Source organism: Anastrepha ludens, chromosome 5 (assembly GCF_028408465.1).
Source record: "Anastrepha ludens isolate Willacy chromosome 5, idAnaLude1.1, whole genome shotgun sequence".
NCBI classification, from domain to species: domain Eukaryota; kingdom Metazoa; phylum Arthropoda; class Insecta; order Diptera; family Tephritidae; genus Anastrepha; species Anastrepha ludens.
This window is the reverse complement of record NC_071501.1, coordinates 83,712,029-83,718,028: the sequence shown is the minus strand read 5'-3', so window position 1 is coordinate 83,718,028 and position 6,000 is coordinate 83,712,029.

Sequence of the window (6,000 nt, the reverse complement as noted above, 5' to 3'; positions counted from 1 at the left end):
TCAAACAAAAACTTATTAATTTAAAGACAGTTATTTGAGGTTGCAAGGAGTTTAAAATATACAAAAAAATAAATAAAAAAAGTTTTTGCTTATAGAACCTCAAATAAAGTGTTTGCTCAAAATATATTTTTATTTTATTTTAGAACCTCAAATAAAGTTTTTGCTCAAAATATTTTATTTTTTTAATTTTTTTTTGTATATTTTAGAACCTCAAATAAAGTGTTTGCTCAAAATAATTTTTTTTTTCGAGATAAGTTTTAAATACAAAAAAAATTATTTTGCAAAAAATATGCTCTGCTTACGAGTATTCTTTTTTTGTTACGATAAAAAAGTGCATCCATGTATCGCCTTAAATTTCCTATCTGGAGCTTGCGCACAAAGTAAGTAAGTATGTAGATGTTGGCATGCGCGCCTGCATAACTCTCATATGTATAGCCTCATTTTTATGGAAATTCTTCACCAACAATCAAGTGGGGCTCTTTGCTTTGACCAAGGCTTGCCTCAAGTGCAGCTTCAAAGATGGCATACATGCCCACTAAGGACACTCCTTACTTGCCATGCAATCGTGCGGCAGACCAGCAATTTCCAATGATACTTAAACATTTTGGCGGAAATGGGGACAGTGCGGTCAGTGCCAAGCCTTGCTGGTCATAAATATAAAAGAATAAAACTTAGAAAAAATAAATATACAAGTATGTAGGTGCATACATTGTACAGCTAGAGACACAGCCACTCATACAAGCATGCATGTGTGTGTAAGCACTTAAATATATGATTGGTGACCATAGAAAGCTGCGCATGGTAATCGATATGAAAATAGGGAAGCTTTGCGCCACACTTCACCTGCAAGTGGGTAATGCGGTGGTGAGATGTCCGAAGCGGGTGCGCGCTTGCCGCAAATAAGGCAACAGGTAAGTAAGTAGGCATGTGCAATGAAATGTTGCTTAAGCATAACGCAAGATCCATAAGTGAAATGTCAAAGTTTAAATGCATTGCTGGTGAGTGCTTGAGAAAAAAGCAGAAAAAACTAAGTAAATAAATAGAAAAGAATACAATTCGCGCACAAAAGAAATCTCAACCGTCAAAAGCATAGCAAGCGTGAGGCAGACGCACGAAGGCACGCATGCACGCACGCACGCACGCACGTACGTAGCCACAAACAAAGCAGTCACTATTGCTGCCGCTATCAGCACCACCACCTGCTGTGCTTTGTGCGCGCAGAAGCGCAAACCCAACAAGAAAAACGCGCAGCAAACAACCGACTATGACTTTTGTGCAAAAACAGAAAAAAAAAAGAAATAAAAAATAAAAAGTAAACTCTAAGCGTTTGTTATTGCGGCAGCGCGCGGCGCATTGCACATTTTTATCTAAAGTGGTTGTTTGGCAGCAATAGCAATGCAATCTTTCGCCGACTGGCAACTGGTATTGCGGCGAGTGCCTGCATTTTAATTGATGTTGCAGCGTGCTACGCATGCGCGCCACACAAACGCATAAACTCGGCTTAGCGGTCTAGCACTTAATCGTCAGTGTGGCGGCGCATACGGTTTCTATGTGCATACGGATATGTGTGTGTGTGTGTGTGTGTGATGGCAACCGAGTGTGTAGAGCTGGAGTGTAGAGCAACTGCTGGCCAAATGGCAACATGGCTACCGCGCACAATTGAGTTGCAAGCAAGGTAGCAAACACGTAGGCACATACCGAAAACAAAAAAAAACAAAAAAACACAATTAGAGATAAAGGTAAAATGAGAAAGCCAAACAAGAGAGGCGCGCAAATCGCAACAAAAAAATTATAAAAAAAATATTGAAAAGCAATGCTTTGCCGCGTTGAAACGAAATCTGTGCAAAAATCAATAATATGCATTTGCTGCTGCCACATACGACTACGTTAGGGGGCACCACTAAAGGCCAGTCGCAGAGCTACAATGTGACGCAGGAAAGTGTGCGCTTGCAACGCTTTCCTTAGAAATGTACAATAATTTTTTTACTACTTTATTGACTTGGAAGATGATTAAGTCGCGAGACACAGCAGGCCACTAAGGTTTGACTAAGTTTTTATATTCGATTGGAAATTGGCTTTTTTTCGTTTTGTGTCACAAAAATTGTAATTTACAATTTTAGGCGATCATTTAAATAAATAAATGCATAAATGTGAATGTTAAAATTTTTACGATATGAAAAAATGTTGTGCAACATAAATGTGCTTGAGTGGCTGAGTATTAGCGAATAAAATTCGCTAAATTTGGCGCAATCGTTTGCTTGCCTTGAAGCGAAAAAAAAAACACACAAAAAAATTGCTTTTCAACAGTAAAGGCGCATTGTTTGCTGGTAGCAAATCTTTTTTCTTCACACCATAAAATTTAATATTTCTATTATTTCTACTTTCGAATTGTGAATTTTTCCTCAACATAATTTATGTGGCGCCTACAGTATAATTATGACACTTAATTAAAGAAAATTATATAAAATCGTATAATGGCAAATAATATTTAATTGAATTTTTTATAGCACAAATATCGAATTCACAATCAAATATTTTTAGTTTAAGCAAAATACTGCTTTCTCTTAATAATACTTTTTTTTAATTGATAAAAATTTATCGGCACTTTCTTGCAAAAATTTGAAACATTAAATCAGCAAAAGTTTGAAAATAAAAGGAGTACTTCTGATTGCATATTCGAAAAACTACGGCAATTCAATTTTTTTTTATTTTTATTTCCAACGTCAAATTGAGGTATCCCATAACAACTATTCGAAGTAGCTTAGACATGGTATTAAAACTGCTCAAAATCAGTTTATTTGCAGATAAGAAAGTAAACTGAAATAATTAAAAAAAAATCATTTTGTGTCTTATTCAATCAATTCATTAAATTTCGGTATGAAATTTTTAGAATCCAATATCTTCGGTTCCTTTTAACTTTTTCGTACATTTGAAAATATTTTTTTTGTATTTTTTAGAGCAAAACATACTTAAAACAAAAACAAAAAAATGTTCGTAAGGTTAAAAAGTACATTTAGATATATTTTTATATTCTTTACAATAAAAAATACTTAAACAACTTTTTTTTGTAAAGTTTTTAACTTTTAGCTATATTTTTTAACAAATAATTGTTTTCCCACATTTTTTAATTTGTGTATCCAATTTCATATTTTATATATTATATTTTTTAGAGCATAACATACTTAAAAAAAAAAACTTTTTCCAACTTCTTTTTAAAAAACCAAAAAAAAAAACATTTTTTTTTCAAAAAAATTCAGTTTACTTAAAAAAACGTTTTTTTCCAAAAAAAAAATTTTAAAAATTTTTGAAAAAAAAACGTTTTTGGAAAACAAATTATTTTAAAATATGTTATATTCTAAAACATCAAAAAAAAATGTTTTGAAGAAATTGTTTTAATAATTTTTGGGAATTAGCTTTAAAAATAAAAAATACTTAAACATTTTTTTTTTTTAATTATTAACTTTTAGATACACTTTTATATTTTTAAGAATAAAATTTACTTAAAAAACAAATAATAGTTTTGCTATCTTTTTTAATTTTTGTATCCAATTTCATATTTTATATATTACATATTTTAGAATATAACATACTTAAAAAAAATTTTTTGTCCAACGCTTTTTTACAAAAAAAAAAAATTTTCCAAAAACGTATTTTTATAAATTCAGTTTACTTAAAGAAACTTTTTTTTCAAAACAAGATTTACAAATTTTTGAAAGAAAACGTTTTTGGAAAAAAAAATTTTATTTTAAAGTATGTTATATTCTAAAAAATACAAACAAATAGAATATTTCGAAAAAAATTGTTTAATAAATTTTTTGAATTTGCTTTTCTAGAATAAAATATACTTCAAAAAAATTCCGAAGCTTTTTAACTTTTATATACATTTGTATATGTTTTTTAGCATTTTGCAGATAAAATATACTTTAACAAAAACAAAAAATTACAAAAATTTTAAATGTATATTTATTTTTATGTTTTTTAAAATAATGCATATTAAAAAAAAATTTCTTAACTTTTTTGTCTTTTAGACACAATATATTTTTATATTTTTTAGAATATAATATACTTTAAATAGCAAACATGGTGTACTTATTGTAAACTTGAAAACGCTCAAATACCCGCCACTGCCACAGAGTTCATCCTGACATATCTTGGTAACTCTATCGCCCAAGCACAACCCGAACTCGCTTTCATACTCTCGAGTAGTCATAATAAAGCCACAAAATACAAGTGTCCCCAGCCCAAATCCCAAGGCATCAAATGAAATGCGAGAAATAGTGACGCTTCTCAGACAAGTACTACAACAAGTCTCCTCAATGGTGAATCAGCTCGTTACTTTTACGACCCAAAAATTGAGCTCTTCAAACCCATGAATATTCTTATTTGAAATGGCAATGGGCCGTCAAAACGTATACTAGAAATAAAATCGCTACTTAAATCTCCCGACATCGATAATCTCTTAATATCCGAAAGTCATTTTACAGATAAAAGCTATTTTCTCAAGTGCAATGCAGCACTTCGATAATTACACTCAATAACATCCGGCATGGAACTTCAACACCTTCCCTCACCAAGCGACAACACACACAAATATCTCTGGTGGTTAAAGATAAATTAAAAGAAAAATGACAGGAAAGAAAAACATGGCAAAGACGTACACAGCAAAAAAGCAAAAGAACATTAAACTTGCTTCCCCAAGAGCTCAAAGGTAATCTCAAAAACAACTCCAGAATTACCTCAGTAACCTCGATGTAACCCCTGCCACGGACTACTCATTTTCAATAGCTGCCAAAAATTTAAAAAGGCCAGGCGTAACACAATCAGTCATTAAAATGCAAAACAATAAATGGGCTAAATCAGATTCCGAAAAAGCTCACACATTTGCTTGGCAATCATCTCGAGTTTTTACACTGACTAAGCACTGCTCAATATGTCTAAGACAGCCTGAAACTCATTCAGCAAATGGATACACCCGTACAAAAATTTTCGAGGAAAAGAAACAAAAGTGTCAATAAATAAAAGTTAAAACAAAGAAAGCCCTCGAATATGATCTTATCACAGGAGAAGTGCTTAAGTGTTTGGCGGCGCTGCTCTCCTATTTATTGTGTGCGTCTTGATGATGTAGTGAAATAAAATATTAAAAAAAAACTGTAAAATAAAACATTTTCCTAAGACTATTTAACATTTAAAAAATTAGCTTTTGGCAAATATTTTCATTCGAAACTATTCAAATATTAAAACAAAAAATTGGTCATTGAGCATCATTTCCTGTGGCCACTCAGAAAAAAGTAGAGTGAAGGAACCAGGAAAAACGGAGTAAGCCCATTTGTGCGCGGTAATCTTCATGTACTGAAATTTTACCAGACAAATATTTTCTATACACCAGGCGAGGCCAACCTGCGGTTCACGTGTCACATGTGGCTCTTTGAAGGATTATTTGTGATTCTCGATAAATGTACTCGAGTTTCCATTTTATTTTCTTTTCATTTTTTTCTGAATCCATTTGAAATTAACTTAATTCAAGGTGAGTTTTCTATTTCCAATATAATTATGACTCAAAAAGCATCCAGACAGTTAGAATTAATAAAGATGCAAGAAGCTCTACAATGAAAATATAAGTCAACGTCGATTACTGAAATTTCGATATTCGTACCTGAATCAAAGTATCGTGAATAAAAAAGACTGCTTGTCGAGTAAATTTAGTTGCTTTTACTACAAAAGCATTATGAATCCAGACTTCAAACCTTATATAAAATTAAACAAAAATTCAAAACAAATTTTCAATTGGCGCGTACAACCTTTTTGGGTCTTTGCCCGAGCTCCTCCTCCTATTTATGGCTTGCATTTTGATGTTGTTCCACAAATGGAGAGACCTTTAGTTTCAAGCCGACTCCGAACGGCAGATATTTTTTATGAGGAGCTTTTTTATGGCAGAAATACACTCGGATATGTGCCATTGTCTGCCGAGGGGCGACCGCTATTAAAAAACACTTTTTCTTA